The sequence below is a fragment of the Lemur catta genome, chromosome 4 (genome assembly GCF_020740605.2).
Source record: "Lemur catta isolate mLemCat1 chromosome 4, mLemCat1.pri, whole genome shotgun sequence".
Classification (NCBI taxonomy): Eukaryota; Metazoa; Chordata; class Mammalia; order Primates; family Lemuridae; genus Lemur; species Lemur catta.
In genome coordinates, this window is record NC_059131.1 from 35218405 (window position 1) to 35245729 (window position 27325).

The following is a 27325-nucleotide window of genomic DNA, read 5'->3' on the forward strand; positions in this document are numbered from 1 at the left end:
GCAGAAGGTGCCAATCAGCCTTCAGAAGTAGGTCCTTCCTAGAGGCAAGGTTTTAAACTAAGCACACGATTAGAATGGCCTTCCAGTCTGTAGTACATGGCTTCATCAGCCAGCAAGACCAAATTACCCCTGTGTTTACTTTCTCAAAAAAAAAAAAAAAAAAGGCAATGACCTATGAATAAACAGCACTTGACATTGAAAATTGCCACATTAAATACCCAGCTCCTCTGCCCTATTACAGCAGCCTCCGGAACTCTTCCAAATCGTCACCTAGGATGAATATGACAGCAAACAATGCTTTAAAAGTAAGTAATATGCTCTATAATTATTTTAGCGGCTGCAACTGCCAACCAGCAGGATCACTTATGAAAAAGGATGCAGTCATTCCTTATGAAAAATGCATGAATATACAGTCTCTTGATTGTGGAAATAATCAGCAGACTATCTAATGTAACAAGACTTAGCCACAGAAGAATTAATTAGGGTGAAATTGATTAAGGAGAAGAGGGTAAAATCTATCTGTGATGAGTCAGGCACCAATTAAACTCAAGCATTAATCCTCACATTCTTTTCAAATTAAGAACCTCATCTAAATGCTCCGTATTAATATTCCAACCTACCCCACCCTCCTTCCTTCAACCAGAGAGAAATGCAGACATTTCTAAGGAAAGCTAAAGATCCTGTTCTCGTTGACTCTAAAGACTGTCTTAAGGGTTTCAGGAGATTGGGGTTTTTATTATTTTAAATAAAAGATGGGGGTGGGTGGGTTGTGAAATCACCAAATTCATTCTGCTTTTGAGCGCTTAAGATTTTTGTTAGGAGATTTCTCAAAAGCTAAAGGAAGCATGCAACACAAATAATTATGTGACAGCCTCCTGGATTCTCTTTGTCTTGTGGTAACCTGCTCTGGTACAGATAAGGGAACCTCGCAGGGTCATATATTCCATCCCTTGCCTTGAGACAGAGATCTGGCAAACCAGAGACCCATATGTAATTATCCACCATCTCCTGAGAGGCCTCCAGGGACTGGGACTTCACCACTCCCTTGGTAACGGGATCAGGCAGCTAATATATTCGCAGCTCAGAGCTCTTCCTCCCTCTCCTCCCCCTGCAGCCGTTGGAAAGATGTGAGGAGAAGCTTTCCCGCACCATTGATTTTTCTGTCTCACTTTTCCTCCATTAGGAGCCCACTCTGTGGTTCCTGGCTCTCTGTGTCCAGACCGTGCATTTATTTCACAGGGCACTGGCCTTTCTTGTTCGTCCAGTGGCTGCTCTCTTTGCAGCTCTTCTTCCACCTGCTGCCTTATTTTTTGTACCGTAGCCATTAAGGTTGAGCACACCCTTTGTCTGGGCTGGAACTGGCAGCTCATGGCCAAGAAGCATCTGGAGGGCTCCAAACCTCTTCTGCCCCGATGCAGCACTCAGCACCCTGGGATGTGCAGAATCACCAGGCTTAGTGAAATGGGGGGAGGCAAGTCATCTCAATTTCAAGCCTTTTGTTTTGCCTGAATATTGTTTCCTCTTTACCACCCCAGGAGGTTGTCATGGTTCCCATTTTACTGGGGAGCCCGAGCTGTTCACAGAGGCCTCCAAGCAGGGCTGTGAGACCAGGAGGCAGAGTCTAACTCCGCCTTGGGGAGTCCAGCCAGGCCATCCAAGGAGTTTGCTAGGCCGTGGCCAGGGGAGAGGGGATTCCAGGCAGAGGGCACTGTGTTAGGGCATCTGGGCACAGCATGAATGTGGCAGCTTCATCTTCCTGAGCCTATAAGGGAGGTCCCATTTATTTACATTTATGACAAAATATCTGTGGTGTCTTCTTCCTCACACAGCCCTACTTGCTGGTCTCAACTGCTTCAAGCACAGGTGGGTAGACATTTGTGGAGGGATCTGGGGTAGATGGGCCACCATGGAGTTGTTGGACTAATATCACTGAGAGCCCTCAGGAAGGACTCCAGACATTCCCTTCCCGCCCCTTAAGGTGCATCCTTTAGGGACGCAGCTATGCTATCCTGCATCTGGCTCCACTGCCCATGCCCTACCCCCTCCTCACCTCACATGACTTTGAATGACAAAAGAGGAATATGGAGAGGTGACAGGGCCCTGTCTCTTCTCTCAGGAAGCTCCCTCACTTCTAGGTAAATTTATGGATGCAAATTGCTATGTGGGGGCAGGGACCCTGAGGCAGCCAAGCCCCCAAATGCAAATAGTTATGGGAGGGAAGGTGGTCACCCCAACTCCACCCATCCACAGAGCTTGGGATTCCAGGCTCAACTGAAATGTGCTGTCCCCGGCACACACAGCCCTGGCCAGTCCTCTTCCTCTTCTCTCTCCTCTCTCCCCTCCACCCTTTTTTTACTCTATTCTTCTCCCATCTCTTCCTCAATTCAGTTATTACCAAACTGGTTCTAAGGACCTACCTGGGACTTTAACTTTGTCCTTAATACCAAGGACGGAGCAAGAGAGAAAGATGTGACCCCTGCCCTAGAAAACATCACAGTTTGCAGGATGACAGTAACTCAATCAAAGCAAGTGGAAAACCACAGTGGACGGTGTGTCATAAAGTATTAAACTGAGTGCCACCAATTTAACATTGAATGAAATCAGAGAAAGGGAAGAACTCTTGGGAAGGGGGCTGGGGTGATCAGGAAGGCTCCGGGGAGCAGGTGGAACCTGAATGAGGTTTTGAAGCTCAATTGACATCACAGGGATTGAGGTGAGAGAGGATAGATTCCAGGGAAGGGTGGGACTGGGCAGAAACAGTCTGGAAGGTATATTAGGGAACCTCGCATCCTGGCTGGAAGGGAAGGTTCTTGCTGGGGAGGAAGGGGAGCCAAAATTTGCAAGACCTTGACTGCCAGGTGTGCAGGTTAGGATTTTACCCTAGATTGTTGGTTCGCAACCTTTAGTGTGCTGCAGTACAATGCTGGTGTGAATAAAATATAAAATCTTAAGCCCTCTGCTAACTGAACGGACCCCTCTCAGCCAAGGGGACCCCAGAAACACCTTAAAACTGAGTTCCCAGCCGTGATGGGATGAGAGAGATAAAGCAGTTACAAATGTGCGTGATTTCACTTTTTCATAAACACTCATAACTCCTACTATAGCTTATTGAATATGTATATTTGACCACCCTGCACAGTATAAAATCTTGTTCCTTTTGTCTGTCCTTTGAAGCACGGTGCCTGGCTTCTGGCTGGGGCTCTGCCTTCCAGCCTGTTGGAATGGCCGCCCAATAGTCTGCTACCCTGTATGAAAAATAAAGCTCTCCTTTTCCCAAAGTATAAACCTCGTTAATTTTTTTTTAGTTAACAAAATGGCAACCACATAGGGACCTAGGAAGACACCTAGTTTCCCCCAGCATGGCTGGAGGTCAATGCACCAACGTCTGCATGAGCCCATTGATAGTTCAGTTGTCTCCCCAACCTTGCTGGGAGAAACTTGGGTAAACTCCCCTCGATCCAAGATCTCCTGCTTTTAGAACAAAGATCTCGGAGATTTTATTTCTCTCCACCTCTTCCCTTCATTTCTCCCCAGTTCTAGTTCCCTCCATTCCAGACCCCAGAGAGAATGTTTCTGTAGGTCCCAGGTTTGGGGTGGCGGGTACCTTGTCAGACTCAGTCTGTCCATAAAGGTTTATGAGGACGCTCTCATAAGGTAAGTGCACTTATAAAAACCTTAGTTCTAAGGAAATGGTCTCCGATCCACCACCATCACAGACACTAGTGACTAACATGCTTTAAAAAACTATAAAAAATTCTTATAAATGTTTGAAATCTAACCCAAAATTATTTAAAGCTTTGCTGGCCACAATAAAACCTTAGGAGACCTCTAGTTTATCTGCAGTCTCAGTTAAAACAAAGAGGTTATCAAACCTTCCAAAACAATGAAGATAATGCCATAATTGGGATTTCAAGTTTTCCAAATGGGATCAAGTCTCTCATAGCTTCCCTTAATGATTGAAAGTGAAGAGACTCCCCCAAAATGGTGCAAGTGGAATAGTTAGAGTTGACTCTTTCCTTCTTTCTCACCTCTCTTTCCATCTCTTTTCCTAAACAATTGTTTTTTTCTTCCCAACTAGTTTTTTTTTTTTTTTTAAATTGCTCCCAAATGTTGACCTTTGTTTTTCTTCTGTTTGAAAAGCTCCTATGATACCAGCTCCTGGAATGGGACACAGCTGCCTAACCAAACTTATTTATTCACAGAACTAAAAAATTGACTCAAGAAGGTATGGGAAGATATGTTTAAATTTGGGTTTGTTTTTTTTTTCCTCATTATCCCAATTTTTTTTTTTTCCCCACTCACTCTTATCTATCTCTAACAACCTCTAACTCAAATTCCTCCAAAACTATCAGTTTGGCTTTTAATATGTAAAACTTTTTAGCCTCAAAATAGACAAAGGAGGTTAGAAATGTTTTGCCCCAAGGTATATTTCTTTAAACATAGTTTAAAATGACTGCTACAAAACTGCCTTTTGTGTGAGGGGGGAAGAGTGTGTGTATGTGTGTATTAAAAAAAAAAACAAAAAAAACCCCAGAACTATCTTTTCCTGATCTAAAAAATTTTAACTAAGATCTCTACCTTTAAAGGCCTGAAAAGAAATATTTACTATCTATTCTCTCTGAAAACTATTACCCAAGGCTTCTTACATAACAAGACCACCTTTTGCTAACTAGTCAAGGCTTTCCTTCTCTCTCCCAAACCTGTTTTTCTGCTTTTCAAGCCATAGCAACCTTCAATTTCCTGTCATCTTCTACCTAGGAGAGGCACATAAGGCTTTTTATATGTAAAGAGCTCAGGCATGTGAAAATTTATATATATATATTCTCTTTCTATTCTTAATAACATGGTTTAAATCTAGCTGTCCTTTTAGACTGGACTTTTACCAGTCTCATGTCTAGACATTTTCACCTGAACCTATTGATCAGGCAGGCCAGATAACTATGTCTGCTAAACATTTTAAGGTCATAAAACTACTGCATCTGTAATATTTTTAATACTTGCTGGATTTGAGTATAAACTTACATTTTTGGTTTTGAGCCTCTGGATTCCCTGGATAGGTGGCCATGGCAAGGCCTGGGGACGTGTTCTCAGTGCCTAGACCAACAGCTACAAGACACAACCAAGCCTAATATGGTCACTTCTTCCCTTCCCCAGCTTTGCCTCCTGGCTATTCTAGGAGGGGTTGGAACCTCCAGGCATCCAGTCTTCTGTCCTCAATAATACACCTGGTATGTAAATTGGGGACACACACAGGTCCTGCCCCTTGTATCCATCTTGGAGCCGGTGTGACTACTTAAGACCTAAAATGACAGGGGAGAACATTAGAGATGATACCTGTGTTGTAATTTGTTGTAATTTCAAAATTCTTTTCAGTAATTTAAAATCTTAAAGTCATATCATGTTAAAGAAGATAATCGTAAAATGAGTTATTTATAAGTACACTAAAATACTAAAACAATAATTATTAAACATCAATTTAAATTTATGTACTTTAACATCTTATTTTTATATGACAGAGAAAACTAAAGATATTTAGATATACTGATAAAAATTGGGAACTGATAGCAGCTCAAAGTTGTAGGGCTGGTGGCGGGCACCCCTCCCCTCCCTAATGGAAAAAGAAGCAGCCCCCTCCTATTCCTCAATACCCACCCTAAAGCTGAAACAAAGAAATTCCTCATTCTTCCTGCCAAAACCTCTCCAGAGAAACTCCCATCCTCCAGCCCTAAAAAACGTATATAAACCCACCCAGACTTCTAGGCGGGGCAGCTTCTCTGGTCCCACTCCGAGAGATTGTGAGGCTCGCCCGAGTCCCTCTCTTGGGACTCGTTACCCCCACTTGGGAGCGCCCTAATAAAGCCTCTTTACTTATCCCTTTCAACTCTGCTCATCTTTCTTTCTCTGGCGCTGGCCACTCCAAAAAACCTTACAAAAGTTACTTTAACTTGCTAGATTTTTCATTAAAAATAAGGGTTACTAAGAGTTAACATTATAATTAGTATATGTAATTAAACCTACTAGATATAAGAGAAACAGTTTTATAAACAAAACATTAAAAAAATAGATATGGTTTTTCTTTTTCAGAAAAAAAAGAGGAAAATTTTTTGCTTTTTAAAATCTTTAAATTATCACTTTGGCTAAATAAATGACTGTTTTATCATAACTTATGATCCTGTTTTATAACAACAAGTGTTTTATGACAAAAAGTGTGTTAAGCCTTGATATTTGACAAACTTTCCAAAATCAAAATTTCTAAATTGTCTTTTTGACCTCAAACTGAAACCACCTTTACAAATTGATGAAGGGGTGCAAGGTGAGAACTGTGGCAAGGGCCTAGCTAAGAATAAGGCACAGGCTGTTACCAAAAGCTTGGCACTTGTCCTCTAGGCCGCATCAGAAGAATCGGAACAAATGGTTTGAGGAGAAGGAAAGAGAAGTTTATTACTTTGCCAGCAAAGGAGGAAAAATGGTAGACTTTCTCATCTCAACAATCCAAATTTCCTGAACATAAGCAGAAATACAGAGCTTTTAAAGGGAAGGCCCTCAGTTCTACACTACTGTGTTAATGATTCTTAATCATCCCATCTCTGCCAAAGACAAAGCCCCACCTAGGCCCACCTGGAGGGCTGGCGCTGGCCTGGAATGACTGAGCTATCTCCTGTAACACAAAGAACAAAAAACCCTCTCCCTGCCTCAGGGATGCAGGCCAGGCCACAGTTCTCAAAAAGAGTGGGGGAAGTTTTAAAGAGCTGTTTCTTCAGGTCATTCCCTCTGTTACAGGGCCTAGCTAAAAATAATGATAATAATTAGCCACTGTCCCCCTGTTTGCTTCTCCATAATTGCCACTCTGGAGCCATACAGCTGGTCATAAAGATTCTAAGCCTTCTCCATAGACAACATCAGCTTTTTGAAACCTAGGGGTAGTTTCTGAGATAGCATGCAGGTCCTGCATTCCAGGATTACAGCTGACCCACCCAGACCAGTGGCCCATACTGAGGAACTGACTCAACCGATCTTGTGACCCCCCACCCAAGAACATGGTCAGCAAAGAAGACAGTTTCTACAACCATATGGTTCTGTCCCAAACCCAGCCAATTAGCAGACTCAATTGCTTATGCCAAACTGTCTTTAAAAACACTGTCTCCCAAATTCTCAGGCAGGTGGCTTTGAGAAATTTCTCCCATCTCCCCACTTAGCACTGTGTGGAATTATTAAACTCTTTCTCTGCTTCAAACCCTGCTGACTCAGTGCATGGGCTTCCTCTTGGACAGAGGGCAAATGATCCCGATTGGACAGCAACAAAACTAGCTTTCTAAATATCAGGGCCACTGAAAATCTAAGAGAAACACATTTGGCTTATTTGGAATGTTAAAACTATACAGAAAACATTGTCAAATATAAAATGATATTTAACTTTCTTTGGGCTATAGTTATATAAAAATGTTATTAATATGAGCTCCAAAATTGTATGAGATTCCTAAAATTCTGATATACTTTGATATATGTTATCAATAACAATTATGGTTATTATGTTAAACTATTGTTTGTCACAAAAATAACCAAATTTTCTTTGTCAATTTTCTCTTAACCCTGGCTATTCTAAGACCTTTTGTCAACCACAATTATTATTTTACTTTAATTCTTCTCAAAAAAGCAGTTTTCTACTAACTTTAGAGATCATACGATTTTGACTGAACCCTGAATTCTTTCCTGACTACAAGTCTCCGAATAATGTTTTCAAACTTTTCTTCCATTTTTATGACTTAGACTTAATGAAATTGCCACCACCTTTTTCCCGAGTTCCTACAAGCACACCTTGTGACATACAAACTCCAGGATAAACTGTTTCAAATATTAACATTTGGTTTTCTATATAAAAGCTACTTCCAATTTAACTGAAGATGCTTGAAGTTTAACATCTAGACACCTCAACTAGATGCCCTCTGGACTCTAAACAAACTGACTCACTTTAATAAAAAACTGATGTATTCATGAGGATTGCTAATGCAACCTCAAGCAGAACAAGAATTAATTACGTGGGATGGAACTAATTTTTTTTTTTACCATTTGTTTAAAACATTGCTAATTATTTATGTTTTGTTTTCCAGAAATCAAGAAAAATTTTTTTCTTTTTTTGAGCTATTTATGGCTTACAGCAAATCGGTAGTTTATTTTACAAACAATCTGAAACATGTATTTTTCTTCCTACTTGATTTCTCCAAAATTTCGTAAGTATTCATAAGTATTCTTGTAACAATATAGTTATTTGTATAAGCTCAATAAGAATTTATTTTTCTTTTATAATGGGACAGAATTAGAGGAATTAGAGATACTGGTTATTTTACCAAGGTTTTGACTGGAATGGCATATTTTCAAATATGCCCAAACTGCTTTGAGGAATTGAGTTGACTTTATAAGGCCAATAAAAAGCCCTCTAGAAAAATATACTGACCTGATACTTCATCTATATTATTTCCTGATCTGTGGTAAGTAAAGAATGTCACTTTCTGACTGGTCCAGGTGAAAGGCCTGCCTTGCAGAATTAACAGGAAGATACCTAATCCCGCAATTTCCTAGTAACAGTTAAAGATCAATCCTATGAGTTCACTCACTAACAGGCATCCACAGGAGTTCTGTTTTCCACAATTTCTGAAAAGAGCTGAGCAGAGGGAAAAGAGATGTAAACCTTTCTTTCTTTCTTTCGTGTGTGTTGAGTATTTCACAATTTTCTTATTTTATTCTTGAAATACTCTTTGAGGTTGACACTACTATTATCCCATTTTTACAGATGAAGGAATTGAGCATCAAAAACATTAAACAACATGTAAATCAGAGGATCAGCTTGGTTTTAACCCATCTGAACTCAAGGCCATCGCCCCCCCCCCTTTTTTTTTGAGACAGGGTCTTGCTCTGTTGCCGAGAGCTAGAATGCAGTGGCATGATCATAGCTCACTGCAACCTCCAACTCCTGGGCTCAAGTGATCCTCCTGCCTTTGCCTCCCAAGTAGCTGGCACTATAGTTGCACCCTACTGTACTCAGCTAAATTTTTGATTTTTATTCTTGCTGTGTTGCTCAGGCTCATCTCAAACTCCTGGCCTCAAGCAATCCTCCTGTCAGGTTTCAGTCTGAAATGTCGGTTCTTGGTGTGGTCGTGGCCAAAGAATGATCAGACGCACCAAAGTAAGGCAAGCATGAAAATAAGATTGATTGAGGAGAGAAAGATAGGATTATAGAGCAAGAGCAAGATACAGGTTTACAGAGCATGATACATACGCCACAGATGACAACCAGACCCATTGGCGCAGCAAAGAGAGAGCAAAAGGAAGGGGCAAAAAAGGGAGACTTTCTCTTTCAAAATTGCTTTGAGAATCTGCTTTTACAGAGTTCCTGAGTGAACAGCAGGAGGACGAGCTTCAGGCCTCAGTCATGTCTCTAGGGCAGAGTCACATCTAGCTCACACCCTTACACCAGGAACCTCAAGTTACTTCGGGACTTCAAAAAAGAGGCAATTAACCAATTCATACAAGTATCTACAGGCAGTTAAATCCTTGGCTTCGCTGGAGAGACCTTTAAGTAACCTGAAATTCCTTAAAAAAAAGTGGGGGGGTGTTCCAGCAATGCCAATTTAAAAAAAAAAAGCCTATGGCCAATGATTATTCTTACTGTACTTTATGCAAATAATCAAATCTATTTTACAAATAAGTAGGTACTGCTAAGATTTGTCTTTAATGAAAATGGGAAACTAGAGAGAGAAAATTATGTCTCCAAAAAAAGAAAAATCCATTATTAAATCCTAGCCTTGTCCTTTTGTTTCTAAGTTTTTGTTATTTGTCCAAAGTTTGGACTAAATCCTGGTTATTTCTTAACTACGACAGAAAAAAAACAGGCTATAATTTTCTTCATGACGTCTTTATTTGACTCTCTAAAGAAATAGGTTCCTTTTTCCATTCTGATTTCCAAATTCTTCTTTAATTATCAAATTATTAATGTCATTTATCTCTCATTTTACTTCCCAGAAACCCAGTCATGATATCCTGAAGACTAGAGATGATTCAACGAAGCATTCAAATCTTCCTCATTGACAATCCCACTGGGCCTGGTTTGTTTCCACTGCCTGTGCCCTGTTGCTAGACAGACAGACCTTCCTCCCTCTAGGCCCAGGGACTACGGTGGAAGAGGGAGGCGCTTGAGATTGTAAGGACCAGTTTAATGGGTAGAATGCTCTTAACAAAGTACTTCTGCTTATATAACTAATTGCTATAAGTTGGTAACTAAGACCAAGACTACAGTAGCTTGATACTTATAGATTAAGTTATTTTAATAACCTTGTTTTTGGCCTTTGGTTTTCACCTATATTATTTAAAAGGTTTTAAGGGGTTAATAAGTACCTGTCTACTCGCATTCCCCCGGCCCAAAATGTTTACTTGGCTCTAAGCCTTTATGGCCCTAAACCTCTCTTCTACTATAGGGGTCCCACTGGGGGCCTAGAGGGACCTAGGGCAGATAGCCACTCCAGGGTCCCCCATCAATTATGAGACAAAATAAAGCCTGGCCATCACTACTGCATCTGGCATATTTTAGCCAAAAGTGGGAAGTGTGAACTAAAAATAAAATCCTAAGCTCTCTGCTAACTGAACTGACCCCTCTCAGACAAGGGGACCCCAGAAATACCTTAAAACTGAATTCCCACCCATGACAGGATGGGAGAGATAATGCAAAACTGCAAATGTGTGTGATTTCCCTTTTTCATAAATACTCATGACTCCTCCTATAGCTTGTTGACTGTGTGTATTTGACCACTCCACACTTTTGTCTGTCCTTTGAAGCACGGTGCCTGGCTTCTGGCTGGGGCTCTGCCTTCCAGACTGTTGGAATGGTCACCCAATAGGCTGCTACCCTGTATGATAAATAAAGCTCTCCTTTTTCCAAAGTATAAATCTCATTAATTTTTTTTAGTTAACACTGGTTAAAATGAAGATTCCCAAGACCCAGCTTCAGTAGTGATGGGGCATTTAAACAAGCACCCTAAGGGACTGATGGTGGCCCCCACACACGTTTGCTGAAGGTCTTCTTGCCATCTTTGTCCCTTCTGTGCAGCAGGTGTGGCCTGTTGGTAGAGCCAGGGCTTTGTTTGCACCATGGAAACCCCAGGGCCCCCGGGGTTTCCCCAGCCTTGGCAAGGATGTTGAGCCTTGTCTCCTAGGAATCCGAGAGTGGGGCGGGGAATTATTTTGACTACAGTGTAGCCAAAGGGAAAGCAGCCCTGATGAAAAACTAACTACTAGAATCATTCCTTTAGAGGAGTCTAGAAGCTGCCTCAGACCCTGGGACCACATGGGGCCTGACTTAAGCTTTCCTACTCATTAAAATTGTAGCAAACAAAGAAATGTTTGGAGATATTTTTTTATATGATAAAAGTGTTCAGCTCTAGGTTCTTTTAAATAGCCATCTCCCTTTAGCACTGACACATCGATTGAATCCCAGATCCACCCTTTAAGAAACATGTTTTATGGCAAATTACTTGCTCTCTTTACTAAACCTCTGTTTGCTCAGCTTCTCAATTTTTACTAGGAAATTTTCAAACCTACAGAAAAGTTGAAAGGATAGTACAGGAAAACCTATAAATCCTTCATCTGAATTCACCAAGTGTTAACATTTTGCCACTGGCTTTCTCTCTCTCCATATATATGTATGTATATGTGCACATATTTTTATATATGCACACACATATATATTTATATATACATATGTATGATTTCTTTTTGCCAAAGCATTTGAAAGTCACAGATATCATGACACTTAAATACTTAAAAACAAAGAGATTCCTCCTATAATTAATTCCTCCTATAACCACAATATCATCATCACACCCAAGAAATTTGACATTGACACAGTAATATTTGTTAATGTGTAAAATATATTTAAGTTTTCCCAATTCTCCCAAAATATCGTTTATGGCTTTTCTTAAAAATCCAGGATATAATCAAGATTCACACAATGTATTTCATGTCTTATCTCTTCGGTTTCCTTTAATCTAGAATAGTCCCCCTGCCTTTGTTGGTGGGTTTTGTTTTTCGGGGTTTTTTTGTTTTTTTTTTTTTTTTGTTTCATAACATGAGTATTTCTGATGAGTCCAGGTGAGCTGTCTTGTAAAATGTGCCACAATCTGGGTTTGTCTGATTCAATTCAGGTCAAATATGTTTAGGCAAGAATATATCATGAAGGTAGTGCTGTGCCCCTTGCATTGCATCCCATCACGGTGCAAGGCACTCCACGCGACATCTGTTGTCCTGTTAGTGGTGACGCTAAATTGGATCACTAGGCTAAGGTGCACATTGTGCATTTTGACACCTGGTTACATTTAACTAAGTGCTATGCAACCCTTATTGATCAGCTGAGTCAGATTATAAAGTTCTTGTGGGCAAGAACTGAGTCTTTTCCTTTGGAAAATAATGCTTTACAAGACTCCTTCATGCAGATCACCTCATTTGCTCATCAGACGCCCAGGAGGGGGATATTTTTATCCCCATTTTACAGGAACACAGGATCTCACTGTACTTAGGTACTCTGACATTGAATCCAAAATCTGCCCTTTAATAAGCGTGTCTTGTGGCAAGTCTCTATGAAACCTCTGTTTGCCCATCTGCAAAATGGGAGTAGTAATGTCTTCCTCCCAGAGTTGTTACGAGGACCAAAGGAGAGTATTGAAAACAAAATGCTTGCCATAATGCTTAGCACATAAAGATTACTCAAAAAATTAAAGTGCTGTGTGTACAGAGCTAAACACATCATATGTACACATGCTCAACATGCGTGTATACAGTGACAGGAAGATCAGGGTCTGGCCTGTGGTCATTCAGCTGAGTAAACAGCAGAGCCAGACTCAATGCTCCATCTGCCTGACTCCAAATCCAAATCCTACACCCGTTCTTCACACAACACCGTCCTGCTGACAGTGGGCTGGCCAGTGTTGCCTTGTATGAGCCATTTGATCAGAATCACTTGAATAGTGTGTATAAAAATTAGACTTGGGCTGGGCGTGGTGGCTCACACCTGTAATCCTAGCATCCTGGGAGGCCGAGGCGGGTGGATCGTTTGAGTTCAGGAGTTCAAGACCAGCCTGAGCAAGAGCGAGACCCCGTCTCTACTAAAAAAAATAGAAAGAAATTAGCTGAACAACTAAAAATATATAGAAAAAATTAGCCAGGCATGGTGGCACATGCCTGTAGTCCCAGCTACTTGGGAGGCTGAGGCAGAAGGATTGCTTGAGCCTAGGAGTTTGAGGTTGCTGTGAGCTAGGCTGATGCCACAGCACTCTAGCCTGGGCAACAGAGTGAGACTCTGTCTCAAAAAAAAAAAAAAAAAAAAAATTAGACTTGATCATATTTACATCAATTTCACATCTTATTTACACCTACTTTCAAGATGCATAGAGCAAGGTGCTACTTCCCTGACTATACAGGGTTGGCCAAGGGGCCCTACGCCGGTGCCCTTTCTTCCCAGAACTCTGCCTGTGTGCCGCCCCAGCGTGTTGCTATGTTGTGGTTGCTCACAACATACCACAACTCACCACACTTAGCAGCGGTCGCCATGCACCCAGGAGGCAGCACACCGTGGCTGGACAATTCTGCATATTTGAGTCCAAACGTTCCTCTGCCCTGCCCTGCAGGGTAATTGGTCCAGCATGGGGACAAGACTGGAGAATGGTCTTTGGTTAAAGTGGGGGAGACTTTAGGACCTTGAGGACAGGCAGAGGCTCCTGAAAGTACCCCCCTCAGGCTTTCACTGGAAATTCTCATTGCTACTTTCTCCTAAGCACCCAGCCCCACCTGGCTCTACGCAGGGGAAATCCGCAGCAGCAGCAGGCCACCGTTTGCAGCCACAGGTCTTTATCCCACATGAACAGGAATGGGTCCAGTAAAGAACTAATGCCACCCAGCTGGGATTGTGAAATGTGGGTTTCCTGTTCAGATGAGCGTCTAGGGTCCAGGGGAAGCAAAATCACTTCTAGCAAAGGTTTGACAGAGGAGATGGGCCTAGATAAAGAGTTGTGGGGTTTGGAGTTGGACAGTCGGGGAGGAGAAGGAAGGGCTTTTCAGACCTGGAGGTGGGTGGGGGGCACATAGCATTAGTAAAGGCACAGAGGTAGGATAGCAAAAGGCCTGGTCAGGGCACTGACGGGGGCCTGTGCAGGCAGGAGAGGGAGGAAGCCCTCCCTTCCAGGTACAGAGCAGGCCAGGGCTGTGGATCGGCTGAATATTTCATTGATGGAAAATTGGATGTGGCCATGGAGCTTAAGATGTGGATTCTAATTTCATGGCTGGGTGTACCCAGATGGCTGATTAGGCCGCAGGAGAGAGGCTCCCTCCCCATTCCTGCTTTCCTGGCATCCATGAGGATGCAGGTACTGACCTTTCTTCCCCAGTGAGGTCAGCAGGTATGTGTGCTCTGGATCTAGGAGGATGAACAACCCCCCCAGCCAGGCCCCATCACCCTATAGGCCCCAGACCTACCTCAGCTCCGTTATTCAGCAGACAAACATTTCAGACTTACTGTGTGTCAACCACCATGTAAAGCACAAAGGACATAGAGACACCTGTGCCCTGGGAGACAGCGTGGGGAAACAGACCCCTACCAGGTCTTTAACTGTGGAGACCACGAAGTGCTGGGCCTGAGCTCCACAGAGGAGGTGCCGGCTGCGCTCACACATTCCCCGGACTGAGAGGAAGGGGAAGCTGCACACCAACACTCAGTGAGGACTCACGCTGGGCTAGGCACCGTGCTGGGAGCTTGTTCTATACTACGAGCTTTAATCCTCACAGTTACTATAAAAAGGAGATATTGTAATTCCCGATCACATAGGCAAAAGGCATTCCAGTAGGAACACATGCAAAAGAAGGCATGTAAGAGAACTTGAGATGGTGGAGATCATTCAGCACTTTGGAGAGGCTGGAGCTGCAAGGGGGGCTGGCAGGATATGAGCCTAGCAAGGTGGGCTGGGGCTCTGCATGTCAGGATGGCACACTTGGACCTTGTCCACTTGGCTTTGGGGAGGCTTTGAAGGGTAGTGAAAAAGGTGGGGCCAAATGTCCTCTTCTTCCATTCCACCATGTTGATTCCATATGCAATCAACAATATTTTGACAGCAGACCTTTCAGTGAGCCCAGTGCTGTTCAGGGCTCTGAGGAACTAGCCATGAACAACACAAGGGCCTCCTCTCGCGGAGCACTAGAGGAGGGAGTAGTGGAGGCAGACAGACAATCACCTAGTAAGCAAATACGTAGATAAAAGGGATCGTTTCCAATAGTGACAGGTGCTGTGGCAAAACAAAAATACAGAACTGGGACAGAGAGCCATGGGGGAGGGGAGGGAGGCTGCTTGAGTTGGGACAAACAGGGAAGGGCTTTCGGAAGAGATGATATTTGAGCTGGGACCTGAAGGGTGAGGGGCCAGACAGGAGAAGACATGAGGAAGGGCATTCCAGAAGGAGGCACTTGCAAAGCCCTGAGGCAGGAACTAGTTGAGTGGGTTCAAGAAGCATGAAGTCCAGAATGTCTGGTACAGAGTGGGCTGGGGAGGGAGTGGGGTCAGATGGGAAGACCTATAGGCCAAGGTGGAGTTGGAATTTTATTCTTCAACACTCAGCTCAAGACCCATACCCACCCCTACCCTGCAAAGTTGTCCCTACTGACTTGGCCTTCAGGGTGAGTCTCGGAAGCCCCTTCAGCCCCCTCATAGCTCTTGTTTGAGCACCTCCCGCTGTGCCTCATCTGCCTCTCCCTGGCTTCCCCTGAGAGCTCGGGGACATAGGACCCCCAGCCCGTCTCCCACACTCTCCCTCTACCCAACCTCAGGGACCCAGCCCTGCCCTCCATGTATAGGAAACATAATACACTCCTGCTGAGCTAAACTAGAGCCCTAGAGCTGGCCTTGCTGCACCAGGCGGCAGCCACCAGGCTGTGGGAAGTGGCCCCAGAGAATCGATGACAGCATGGGGGGTGGCACTGCTGCCTTGGATGGTGGGGGGAGCTGGGTTTTCCTCGTGCTCCCTGGAGTAAATGAAGCCCAGATAGGGAGGCCATTGTCCTGAGACTTTGGGCTATTAAGGATGCAGTAACTGAGAGGAGGCAGAGACCACAGTTTTCTTTCCTGGGTTACAGCAAAACACTCAAGGAATTCGGTGTCTGGGCACTTTCCAGCAAGGTTCTTGCTTTACAGAGGGATGGCTCTCCAGCCTCCCACCTAGGCAGAAATGGCAACATTGGAGTGGTCACCCTGGGAACAGCAGGGTGGGCTCCTTTCTGGCTGGAGTATTGGGACTCAGATAGCTGTCTGCATCCTCCCATGCCAACTTGATCTTTTTTCCTCAAAGAGGAAACCCCTGAGCCCCATCAGGAAGACAGAGATGTGCTTCTGAGCAGTGTCATGGGGTGAGAAGGACAGCCACCCTGAGAGAGGACCCAGGTCTGCTGGAGGAGAATCAGGCCTTGGGTGTGTTTATGTGGGTTATGATGATCATTCACTTCTGTGAATTCCTATTTGCTCTCCTCTGCCTGGAGCTACAATTGGTATGGGTACAAGGGTCTCAGGACAGAGAGTTAGGGGGATATTCAATTTCCTCTTTTCAAACCTGAAAGTAAGTTAAGTTCTTAGAGAATGATGTTCCACGCTACTGGCATTCCTGGCCCATGGATGCTGCTCTTCCCCAACACCTAGGCTAAGGGCCCCTAACTTTGGACAAAGCCTGAGCTTATTTGAACAGGGACTAAGCCAGTGAGAGGCACAGAATGGGGCAGCCAGAGGAAGCAGTCCCAGAATCCCACATCTGGAAAGGAGGAAATGAAAGGCCATGCAGGATAGATGGTGGATGTTTACAGAACATTCTCAGAGGTGGGCTCCTTTCCCATCACCCATGAGCCATTGCAGAATTTTGTCCTCTTGGCAGCCAACAGAGTTCCTCTTTCTCTGAACCGACCCCTCTCTTTGAGGGTCACCTCTTGGCCATTCCCCCATGGGCAGGAAGAAGACATGCTTACACCCAGGCCTGATGAGTCCTCAGGGAAACTAAGTTAGCCCAAGTCATCTCTTCCCCAGTCATAGGATCTTGAGCCCTTCTAACTTATCTATTTTTCCCCATCAGTGGCCAGACTGGTGTTTGTCCTGAAGTGAAGGAGGAACAGGTGGGATGCTGGCAAGGAGGTTTATCACGTCCCAGCCTCTGGACCACGGAGCTGGAGAAACAGAGAAGGCTGAAGTATGAACCTGGAAAGCCCAAGGAGTGGCCTCCTCAAAAATGAGCTGAACGTCAGAACTGGAACAGATGAGCGGGGGTCTGCAGGGGGTGGCGAGCAGGTCAGTCCTGGAAGGAGACTTGGGAAACCCGGCCGAGGCTAGGCCAGGGTTGGAGCAAAGGCCCAGCCTCATGACTGCACCAGCCTGGAGGTGGGAGGGACAGAGGAGGTGAGGGTGGGCCCTGGAAGGGCTGAGGTCCAGAGGCTGCGCTGGGACCTGGGCCAATGTCAACACACGTTCCCCACGTTCAGAGAAGGAGGCAATCAGAGCCTCCCACCCCTCAAAAGAACCGGGCTGTGACTAGTCTTGTTGCAGTAGGCTTGTCTTCTTTCTTCCCCCTGGGAGTCATGGAAACAACCTGGGACCCTTGTCCACCTCACTTGCTTAGAGGACCTCCTTCCATCTTTCCATTCTCCTTCGGACATCCCTAAAGCCCAGCCTTCTGAGAAGCGACAAGAAAGGAGAGTGTTTTTCTGATTTCACAGAACAGAGCTGTACTCCCAGCCAAAGCCTAAGACAAGGCAGAACTTGAGGCCACGCGTGTTAAAGAGTCCAAATCCATCCTCACAAAATTTTCAGCAATTCCATCTCGAGCATCCTTAGGCAAGTAAAGAGGAATTCAGTGCTCTTCCCCGCCTGCTCTCTCTGCCTCTCTCCCCACACACACCCTCCCTCGCACCCATTTCAGAATCGGCTCTTTTTCTGCTGCAGTCCCTGCCTCCTCCCCCTCTCTCCCCTCCCTTCTCCGCAGGAGCACACCAGGACAAGGAGATGCTACTACTGGAGCCTCCCAGCCAGGAGAACAGGTTTCTCAGAATGAGTAGTTAATACAGACCTGGCCACAAAGTCATTGTCACCCTGAGCACACTTCTCAGTCTGTCCGTGTCTAATGTAACCCAAGAAATGATGCAATTGCCTCTAGTGGCCTTCACCCAAACTGTGCCCCAGGGTTCTCTGGGGAGCTGGCTCTGCTGTTGTTTTAGGAGGAGGCTAACTCACTTTTTGTGACAGGGGCCTGCCGATATAGTCAGTTCCCAGGGATCAGCTGCTCAGGGGAGCTTGAGAAGGGCACCTGTAAAACATAAATGGGCTGCAAAGAGTCTGGAAAAACCCTGAAACTGAATGCATAAGTTTGTATAGGCCTTTTTGTAGGGGATGAGGATGTATTTCTTTTGTCTGATTATCAGAGGAGTCAGAGACCCTCAAAATGGTTACCAGTTTGGGGTGTCAGATAAAACAAGAAATTGAAATGTTTTTTTTTTTGATCCCCAATGAGTTTGAGTTTTATGCAATTCCTTGTATAAGAGGAAAGCCTGAATCCATGGAAATCAGGTAGAACATCCTGAATAATATACAGTTCCTTGGATAGCCACCTAAGCAGGAGACGTGATGTCACCTTCAGGGAGGAGACTGTTTAGCTGTCTGGAGTGAGAGGAAGAGGAATGAGGATTGCTGGCCTTGAACCCCCAAGGAGAGGCTGGAGTACCTTTCTGGGGCACAGTCCAGGCTCTGCCTTGAACATGAGGCTCCAAAAGAGATGCTGTGCAGGTTCCAAGCTGGCAAATCCCAGAGACCCTGAGAGAGAACCCAACCCCAAGCAGCCCAGATGGTATCTGGGTATCCTGTGCCCTACCCCCGAAGATTGGGAGCCCAAAGTCTAGAGCCCACTGCAGAGCCAGAGCAAAGACAGCTCAAGGGCCACCAAGCCCAGCCTTCCCTGATCACCCATGGAAGGGGTAAGAGAGAACAGGGACCTCCACTCATCCACCCACCAGCTTCTGAGTTCCTTTAGCCTTTGGCATAGTAATTAACGGTCAGGAAGTTATGCATCAGCCTCAGCAAGCTAACGTGGCAGGAGCTCCCTCCTGACAGCAGAGCTAATAAGAAATTTGCTAATGCAATTTATCACTTTAAAAAGCCATATGTCGGTGGGGATGAGCACTTCTCTGCAGCAGCCAGTGTAATTGTCAGAGCAGAGCAGCAAGCAGCTCTCGGAAGGGGGTGAGGATGATGTCTTCACTAAATCAGTGGTGCAATGCAGCAAGGGGCTGGGAGGAGTGGTGCAGTGCTAGGCTAAGGTCCCAGCCCTCTGGCTCCCAGTGTCCGCAGGCCTGTTCCAAGGACCCGTTAGCAACCAGATGGGCCCTGAGCAGCAGCCCCTGCTGCCTTTGAGCTACATGAACCTGCACCACAGTTCCTGCCGCAGTATTAAAATAAGAAGCAACTCTGCCTGCAGTGACGGCTGATCTAAGTCTCAGCCAGCGAGTGTCAATACACCAGACCCCACTCCAGCTCCTGGAGGTGGCAGGGCTCATGCCATGTGCACATTTGCTCTTTCTCTCCCAGACCCTTACAATGACGCCATCCAGGACAAAAGCTACCAGTCCTGAGTCTGAGGCAGGGACAGATTAGAAATACACCTCAGGCCAAAAAGGTCTCTGCCCCCAATTTAGACAAAAGGCTCGAATATCCAGTGTTTGGCAAAAATAAAGAGTGGTTTCAGGCCAGGCATAGTGGCTCCCGCCTATAATCCTAGCACTTTGGGAAGCTGAGGCAGGAGGATTGCTTGAGGCCAGGAGTTCGAAACCAGCCTGAGCAACATAGGTAGACTTCATCTCTATAAAGTGTAGAAAAAATTAGCCAGGTGTGGTGACACATGCCTATAGTCCCAGCTACTCAGGAGGCTGAGGTGGGAAGATTGCTTGAGCCCAGGCAGAAGTCTGAGGTTACAGTGAGCTATGATGACACCACGGCACTCCAGCCCCGGCAACAGAGCATGAGCCTGTCTCAAAAGAAAAAGGAGTGGTTTCTGCTGGGATTGTGGGATTTTGCTTCCAACACTCACTGCAACCCATTTTCCCCCAATCACAGAGAAGCAAGGGAAGCAAGTGCCCCTGTGGAAATGGAGGCCGGGGCTGCCAGGAAGGCTGCGAGAAGGACTAAGAATGCCCATATGGCTGGATCCTGCTGCTTTCTGGAATAATCCCCACTCTCAGCTCTCTGTGGGAATAAGAGGGACTGAGGGGACAGTAAGGCAGGGCAAGCCACTAGCACCTGGAGGAACATCACACCGAGTTTCCACCAATTAACATTCCACTAAAGCAAATTTTGACCCTAAATGTTCCCTGTCTTTTAAATTAATGTTTTGAATTTTGTATGGAGACACTCAAAGAATACAAAGCACAAGGACCCAGGTAATAACCAGTAGAAAGAAGAAATGCCATGCTAGGGTCCAAGACAGCGCAATGTGTGTGTTCCACCCCTGGGTGGTTCCAAGCTGCCTTCCTGTTTAAGACCTTCTGCTCAGCTCATGCTATGGGAATGGCAGGGTGGGCAGGGGGAGGTATAGTCCACTGTCTCCTCCAGCCTTCAGGAATTGGTATGATTTTTTTAAAATGATTCTTACCTGAAGGAGCAAAGTTTTGCAGCAACACCCAAACTCCACAGTGAACTGAGGCCACCTGTGTGTCCTCCAGAGGGTCCCAGGGCCCCTTTATGTGCCCTTTAAAATATGCTTTAATATCTAAGGTCGTATCCTTAGACATCCCATAATTTTATTTATGTATTAATTTCCCTGGTTCTCCTGCCATGTTTCTTTTTCCAACTCAATCTTAATGCCATTTCTGCCAAGTTCATAACAAGGATAATCCTGTAGATATTTGGCTGGGACTACACCAAATTAATAGATGAGTTTGGAGAAAAATTTTCACTTTGTTAGGGGAGGCAAAATTTTTACCTCTACTCTCTTAGGGTTTTTAGCTGTGGCCAAGAATGAAATTGACATAAAACAGAGTAACAGGAGAAAAGCACATATGGTTATTTACTGTAAGTTTTAGATGACACGGGAGTGCTTATAAGGAAAGGAAGAGCCAAAGAAGCAGTTAGAGTCAAACACAGATACATGGAGTTGAGCAAAGAGTTTCACAAAGTAACTGGTGAAAACATGGCAAGGCAAGGGGCTTGGGAGACGGTACTTAATTATGGAGATGTGAGTAGGAAGATAAGGGTTAGTTTATAAGGTTGGTTTGCACATATTTCTCTCAGCCTTGACTTCTTGTCCCTGGTGATAAGAATGTTGCTTTCCTCCTGGTATAGGGAGGACATCTTCCATATGGGAGATTTATTCCTGTTTTTAGGAAGAAAAAGGGGAGATCAGGGTACCTTTCTTGTACCTGCTATTTTTCAAGTGCCTTTAAGCTCAAAATAATCCTTATGCCAAAGTAGCATATTTTGAGGTGTCGTAATCTGCCACCCCTCAACTTTTACAAAATTGAGTCCTTCTATTCAAGTTAGAGTATATTTTTCCATTTAAATAAAGTCTTGCTATGCAAATACTTTTGAAAACTCCATATTGGCTCAGAATTACCTTGCTTGAAAGCTTATTTGGCAAAGAGCCTGTAGAATCTTACCCGCTAAGCAGGTAATGTGTTACCTCTTCCTTACCTTTTTTTTTTCTTCTTTTAGAGACAGGGTCTTGCTCTGTTATTCAAGCTGGAGTGTAATGGTGCAATCATAGCTTACTGTAACCTTGAACTCCAGAGCTCAAGCAATGCTCCCACCTCAGCCTCCTGAGTAGCTGGGACTGCAGGCACATGCCATCATGTCCAGCTAATTTTTAAAAATTTTTTGTACAGATGAGGTCTCGTTATATTGCCCAGGCTAGTCTTGAGCTCCTGGCCTCAAGCAATCCTCTTGCCTTGGCCTCCTAAAAGGCTGGGATTACAGGTGTGAGCCACCATGTCCAGCCAAGTGAATTGCACTTTAAAAGGGGGTTTCCTGAGTGCCTTAACTTAAACCAAAAGGCACCCCCCTAAATGGGACAAACAGCGACCTTGAGGTGTCTGGGACCTGACCTCTGACCTAGACTCTGGTCCTGGAGCCACCTTTATTCTGCTTCCGTAGCACATGCAGGAAGCCAGTCTCTACTCCAAAGCCAACTAAATTAAAACTCCCCTCACCTTCACCTAGTTAGCAGTGAGCGCTTCTGGGTCCCAGGGAGGAGAACCAAGGAAGGTGTCAGGGCTCGGAACACAGTACCGCAAGATATGGCGCCTTGGCATAAGCAGAAGGGTCATTCTCTGACCTTCTCCTGCCCTTCCCCACACCCCCCGCCCCGAGAACTTTCTTTCCTTTCTCCCGTGAAGACCTTGTGTGACGGGTGTCCTGCCGTCTACCTAGAGGACAGGAATGAAGACACAGAGATACAGAGGAGAATCTGGACAAATAGGCCTTGCTAAGTCCCCCCAGCTTATTACCGTAACATTATACCCTTTTTGTCCAATAGTACTTCTTCGCAACTGTCCTTTCTTCGACCTAAGCATAAAAATACAGTTTTCCCTAGGTCTTTGGGTCATCATTTCTGAAGGCTCCTGTGTCAAATAAAACTTTGGTTAAGTAAATTCATTGTGCTTTTCTCTTGTTAATCTGTCTTTTGTTATAGAAGTGTCAGCTGTGACCCCTGCAATGGGTGAGGGAAAGGTATTACTTTTTTTCCCCTACAAAGGTAAAGTCCCTGCCTTTAAGGCACATGGTTAGGCGTTAACTTGAGAGCAGTTGTTGGTGCTGAGGAAAACCCTGCCCTACCTCAGATTTTCTGAGTTATAGCCCCTCTCACATTTTCCTCACGTGACCCCTCTGCAAGGGGTTTACGGGTGGGTGACCTGTGCCGTAACACACAGCCCTGAGCTTAGATGGCCCCTGTACCTGGTTTAATACTCTTCTGTTGCATTTTGGTTTTCTTAGTAATTTTGGACAAGGGACCCCACATTTTCATATTGCACTAGACCAAATTATCCTGCTCCCTGCAACACTTTGAGGCTGAGAGACAGTAAGGAACCACTCAAGTCGCGCTTGGGGCTGGCTGAAGTTCGGCATTCAAGGCCAGGTGAGACCCAATGCACAGCCAGGCCATTTGGCAGCCTCTGCCCAGGCTCTTCTCTGCATCCAGCAGCATGCAAGGCCTCACCTCCCCCTGCAAGTAGTCCTGGCCGATCGATTTTTAAGGGGGACACCTCACAGGGGACTCACTGCTCCCTTCCTCAGCTCCTCCTCCCTGCCCGCCTGCCGAGGTTGGGGCTATCACTTAGCGAGCCCTCAGCAAAGCTTGCTGGCTGTCATCTGGACTACCTCGGGTCCAGGCCTGCTCAGTGTTTCCAGAGTTTAGACCCCAGAAGTGAGTGAGCGGCCTGTGTTCTCTCTCCAGACTTCTGCCTCTCTCAAGACCTCCTGGCAGTCTGGGCTGACAGGAAAGAGCACTTCGAGACCATTAGCAGGAGCATATTCAGTCTCCTGAGCAGAGGAAGCCACCAAGCAGGGGAATAGATGGGCCAGAGCTGCTGGGCCATAATCCACAAGGGTCACTTAGCTGCCAAGCAGTGCAGTCAGGGAGGGCGGGCAGGTGAGCTCCAGCCTGAAAGCTCAGGGCCACATGTTCTAGGAACCCTCAGGGTCTCCCCTCCTTCATCCCCTTCAGCCAGGAGGGTGAAGGCAGCTTGAGCAAGAAAGGTGTCAGGACACTGCTGGGAGGGTAGTGGCTCAGTGAGCTCCCCAGGAATGCTCACTTTTCTAGGGTGCCTGTCTTCCTGAGGCCTGCCTGCAAGGATTTTGGCAGCAAGAGGAGGACACATTTGTAATTTCCCAACTGAAGAGGTAGAAGGAATATGTTTAACTGTTTAACTCCACTCATCCATTCATGCATTCATCCCTTCATTTAGCACCTGGTGAATGCTTATTTAGGGACCAACGTTCAATGCTATAAGGACTGCTGAAAATTGTCAGATGTGGTCTGGCCTGCAGGAACTTAGGATCTATATGCAGAGTCGAAGGTGGCATACATGAAAGAGTTATTGGAATAGAATACAGTCAAACTGAACATAACATGAGCACTGCCACACTATGTGGCAAGACAGTAAGTGCTGAAGTGCAGTTTAACAAACGGTTCCTGAGAACATTCTGTGTGCCAGGCTATGCTAAGTTCCAAGGGGTACAAAGATACATTAGGCATGGTCCCTACACTGGAAATGCTCAGTTCTAATTGGGGACACACCCACTGGGGCAATTTTAATATGCACAGGGCTTGGTGGCAGCACGGAAGAGGGCCCTTGCGCCCAATCCAGATGGCATGACGCCTGAGCTGTGTCAGGGCAGCCACACCACGGAAGCCTGGCAGGATGTTCTAGGCACGGAGAGCACTGTGAGAAGATCCGATGGTCTGGCGTGATTGAGAATTATTACACAAGCAGGGAATTCTCAGAGCAGGGAGAGGCAGAACACGAAGTTAGAAAGGTGACTACACATCAGATCAGGCAGAGCCTTGTTAAGAAATTGACCTTATCTTGGTAGATGGTGGAGACCACCAAAGGGTTTTAATAGACAACGCTCATGGCTTGGAGGAGGAGGGACTTGAGGGGAACAAAACTGCAAGCAGGGGGACCACTTAGGAAGCAACAAGAATGGTCCGGTAAAAAGTGATGGGGACAATGGTAGCTGGAATGGAGAAGAATGCACGCACTATTCCTGCCACCTGGAATGCATTTTCCCTGTTTTTCATGCAGTTCACTCCCATGCATCCATTCACTCCCATGCACTTCAGATCTCAGTTTCTCGGAGACCCTTTCCCCGGGCTAGGAAGGCTAGGGCAGGTCCTCCTACTGTACTTAGCATAGCTCTGGGTACCTCCATCCATAACTCTTCCCCTTTGTCATTCTAGACTAATTCCTGAGGTTATTTGATTAACATCCGAGTTCCTCATCAGGACTATACACTCCGTATTTGTGGGAACCGTGCCTACCTCGTCACTGTTGTATCCCCAGTTCCTGCACATAGTAGGGCTGAATAAATGTTTCTGGAGTGAATGGATGACAGATTTGACAGCTCTTTAGAAGCTCTATGAGAATTCAAAGAATAGCTCTGTGGGCGGGAAGAGCTGGTGAAGACTTCACAGACAAGATGTAAACACAGAAAAAGTTAAATAACAATACAGTAGAAACAACAATGTGGTAAGTATCAAGGAAAACAGTACAAATGCTGTGTGTTAAGGAAGGGAGTAAATCAGCTATGACATTTTTGTCAGCAAGTAACAAAAAACCTGAACTCAAACTGACATTAACTGCGAGAGAATTTATCATCTTTCGTAGCAGAATTCAGAGGAAGGACAGGCTTGAGGTGTTTGATACAGTAGGTCAAGGAGTCCTTTCCCTCCTGCTCTGCCATCATTGAGTGGCCTTTGTCCTCAAGCTGGGTGGCAGGAAGCCCACAGAAGAAGGAAACACTGCTTCTCCCATGTCTCTTTTCCAGGAGCTCCCCAGAAAGTTTCTCCCAGCCTCTCACTGGCCAGAACTTGGTCATATGACCATTCCCAGGCAAGTGAGGGGGATACGATTTTTGCAACTGATTTAGACCAAGCTCAGTCCACTCCTGGAACTGAGATGAGTCAGTGCCTACTGAGTACAAAGGAATCAGAAATTGGGATGTTAGACATGAATAAGTGGGAAAATGGATGTTGGGTGAAAATCAAGTGTCCACTGCAGCCCACCCCTTTGTATACCTAACATCTATTCACGCTATTCCTCCCATTCAGAGAGGCCGCTCTATGCTGAAATTGTCTAGAAAAACTTGATGGAGGAAGTAGGACTTAAGTTAGGTCTTAGAAGAAGGACAGAACTTGTACAAGTGGAGAACAGGCAATGAGAAATGGGAACCTGGAGTTGGGGATTAGCCACCTTGCTCCCAGAAGATGCCCCTGAGAGCTACTGTTTAAACACAGGCAATTCTGTGTGATGGAAAGAGCTGGACTTTGATGGCAAAAGATGTGGATTCACATCTTGGCTTTGCTACTCAAGTTTCTTAACCTCTTGCAATCTCAGTTTCCTCCTCAATGAAGAGGGACTGGAGGGTCTGCCTCCCTGAAATGTGCTCAGGATCACACCAGACAGTTTGGGACAGAAACTTGCATGTAGAAGGTGTCCAACTCATGCTTGTCTCCAACCATCCTTCCTTGGAAAGCAAGGCTGTTCTAGAGAACATGTTGAGTTGCCAACACAAACTTCATCCTACTTTGAAATAGAGGCAACAGCCTATGCTTGGGTGCCAAGACTTGAAGCACAAGTTTTCATTTTAACTTGAGTCTTAGATGAATATTGAGCCTCTTCTTGCTTTCTTTCTTTCTAGCCCTTGACCCCTTTGCCACAACTTTGTGGAAATCCAGGTGAAATGGGGAACATGGATGAAACACAAAACTGTGGATGCAGAGATGGGCAGAGGAAGGGTCCTTCCAAGTGCCTCAGTCATCTAAGTTTTCATCTAAGTGCCTGGCTGCCCAAGGAGATTAGAGCTATGCTTCAGAATCCTTGGGGCTATCACAGACCCCTTTGAGATGGGAGAATGTTGGGGACCCTCTTAGAGAAATGTTCCTATGTGCAAAGTTTATCACATATCACTTGCAGGGTTTCTGGGACACTCTGAAGCATCTTATTAGACTGCAGAATGAGAAGCTCTGGATTAGGTGGTTGCTTGGGATGGTCCAGGCCTGCTTTCTGCAGGCAAATGGACAAAGAACTGGCTCTGCACCAGTGCAAAATCACTTAGTGAGTTACAGCTTCAAGACCGTCAGGCCTGCTGCTGGCTTTTTGTTCCTGGCTGCACACGCAGACCCAGCCTGGGCACTGTTTGGGGGACAGACTGTGTGCATGTGCAGACACTTAAGGGGGGCTTTTGGTGATGGTGATGCCAACTTGTGAGAAACCAGCTCATGTTTGTTTTGGATATGGGTTTTTTGTCCTGAAAGAGAAAACTGCCTCCCTAAGAGCTCTCTTAAGAACCCAGGAACAGACAGACAAAGAGACAGAAAGACGGAGATGCAGATACAGAGAGAGAGAATGGATTTTGAAAAACAACAGCAGCAACAACTATCTGACAGCAGCCAGAGGGGCTGCTAATCTGAAAGGGCATCCAGGAAGGGGGGATTTAGGGCAGCAATCTCAAAACTGCACAGCACTTACATAAGATTGAGAAAAAACGTCAATTGTCCAGATC

At 45.3% G+C, this 27325-nt stretch overlaps 1 long non-coding RNA gene across 1 annotated transcript; it reads left to right on the forward strand.

Moving 5' to 3' along the window:
* Positions 1–289: 289 nt before the first annotated feature.
* LOC123636894 lies at positions 290–4192 on the forward strand. Its single transcript, XR_006734698.1, has 3 exons — positions 290–305; positions 1830–1863; positions 4141–4192. It is a non-coding gene; the product is annotated as an uncharacterized LOC123636894 (long non-coding RNA).
* Positions 4193–27325: the final 23133 nt, after the last annotated feature.